This window comes from Microtus ochrogaster, unplaced genomic scaffold, assembly GCF_000317375.1.
Source record: "Microtus ochrogaster isolate Prairie Vole_2 unplaced genomic scaffold, MicOch1.0 UNK49, whole genome shotgun sequence".
Classification (NCBI taxonomy): Eukaryota; Metazoa; Chordata; class Mammalia; order Rodentia; family Cricetidae; genus Microtus; species Microtus ochrogaster.
The window spans coordinates 525799-528272 of record NW_004949147.1 but is presented as its reverse complement, the minus strand read 5'-3'; positions in this window follow the sequence as shown (position 1 = coordinate 528272).

The window sequence follows — 2474 nt, the reverse complement described above, 5'->3', positions numbered from 1 at the left end:
TATATATATATATATATATATATATATATATATATATATATATAGTTTTACTGTGTGGACTGGCATGGAACTCATGATCCTCTTGCCTTGGCTTCCCCAGTGGTTTTATATTTTTGCTTATCATGTTTATTTTATTAGTGCATATGTGTGTGTATATGGAGGTCTGTTCTGTGGGTTCTGGCTTTACCTACAGAGGCAGCTCACTGGCCTATATGGCGGGTTGTTTGCTCCCTCGCTGGCTTTTGAGACAGAGTCAGGTATCACTTTGCTTGGCTTCACATTTATATTTTTATTTCATTTCTATTTTTTTGGTTTTTTGTGGGTTTTTATGTTTTTATTTGGTTTGGGGTTTTGTTTCAGAGAAAGGTTCTGGAATTCAGTATATACTAGACTTGGTTTCCTTACTATCACTGTGATAAAACACCACAATCAAGGCAAGCTGTAATAAGAAAAGTTTGCTTAGGGCTTCCTGTCCAGTCACCACCGTGGCTGGAGCACGGCAGCATGACATTAAAGCAGCAGGTGACAGCTCATGTCTTGATCTGTAAGCAGGAGGCAGAGAGGCATGCTGAGGCTGGTGTCGTTTGAAACCTTAAAGCCCACCCCCAGTGACACACCCCTTCCAACAAGGCCACACCACCCAACCCTTCTCAAACATTTAGTCAATCAGGGACCATATATTCAAACACAGAGCCTATAGAGACCATTTTTATTCAAAACATCACAATAGCCTAGAATAACCTCAAACTTCCAATCTCCCTGCCTTTGATTGCTACATATGCAGCTGTGCTGTGTGCAGCGCTAGGGATGGAACCTGGGTATCTGTGTAGGCCAGGTACTAGCTACATCCCATTTAATGATTTAAAAACAAGTATAAGGTAATGTAGGCAGAGAAGAAAGATGGACTTCTCTATGGGAGGTTATAGATGTCTATGTGATGTAGGGTTTTGTTTGTTTGTTTGTTTGTTTGTTTGTAGAAAGGGTCTCTCTATTAAGTAGCCCTGGCTGTCCTGGAACTCTCTATGTAGACCATCTGGTCTCAAATTCACAGAGATCTGCCTGCCTCTGCCTCCTGAGTATTGGATGGAGATTTCTTTTTCAGATCTGGGAGTTGAATCCCGAGCCTCTCCTGTGATAGGCAAAGGATCCACCCCTGAGTCAGGCTCCCTGCTTCCCAGCAGCCCTGTCTCAAGTTACCCCTGACTCAGAAGGGGGACTGCCTCGAAGTGTCAAGCTGGAACAGTATCCTTCAAATTCAACGCCTTTTCCATTAGTAGGCCCTGATGTTCAGAGGAATTGTCCCACTCTCCCACCTTATGTACACCTGAAATAAAAACTCAAGCCAGCACCGGGCAGTGGTGGCGCACACCTTTAATCCAAGCACTCAGGAGGCAGAGGCAGGCAGGTCTCTGTGAGTTCAAGGCCAGCCTGGTCTATAAGAACTAGTTCCAGGACAGACTCCAAAGCTACAGAGAAACCCTGTCTCAAAAGACAAAAACAAACAAAAAAGTAAAAAAAAAAAAAATGAAGCCAGCTAGCCATGTTACCCACAACTGTAATCCCTGCCACAAGAGACTGAAATGGAGCTGGCCGTCATGACATGTGCGGGGCAGGAAATCTCTGTGATTTTAAGGCCAGCCTGGTCTACGAAGTGAGTTCCAGGATATCCAGAGCTATTACACAGAGAAACCCTGTCTTGAAAAACCAGAAACCAAACCAAACCAAACAAAAACAAAACAAAACAAACAAACAAATGAAACAACAATGAAAAAGAAGCTGAATCCGGGGCTGGAAAGACAGCTCAGAGGTAAGAGCTCTTCCAGACCCCTCAGGTTCAATCCAGCACCCACATGGCCAGTCCTGATCCTCTTAGGCTCCAGTTCCAGATGATCCACCCTCTTCTGGTGGCCTCCTTGTGCGTCAGGCTCACACAACCTAGGCATGTAGAGGAGGGACATACGTGCAGGCAAAACACCTATACATATGAAAAACAAGATTTTTAAAAATGAGGCTGAAGTGGAGTGGGCATGAGATCAGGAGGAATCACTGAGGACTGCACAGCAAGACCCTGTCTCAAAAAATCCACAAACAAACAAAAACAGGAATAATCTGGGCACTGGACAGGGGTGGCACACGCCTTTAATCCCAGCACTCAGGTTCTGAGTTCCTCGAGAACAGCCCTGGTCTACAGAGCTAGTTCTAGGACAGTGGGGCTGCACAGGGGAGAGACAGAGACAGACAGAGGGAGAGGAGAGAGAGACAGAGAGAGACACACACACACGGAGAGAGGAGAGAGAAAAGAGACAGAGAGACAGACAGAGAGGAGAGAGAGATAGGGAGAGACAGACACACACAGAGAGAAGAGAGATAGAGACAGAGACAGACAGAGGGAGAGGAGAGAGAGACAGAGAGAGACACACATGGAGAGAGGAGAGAGAAAAGAGACAGAGAGACAGACAGAGAGGAGAGAGAGA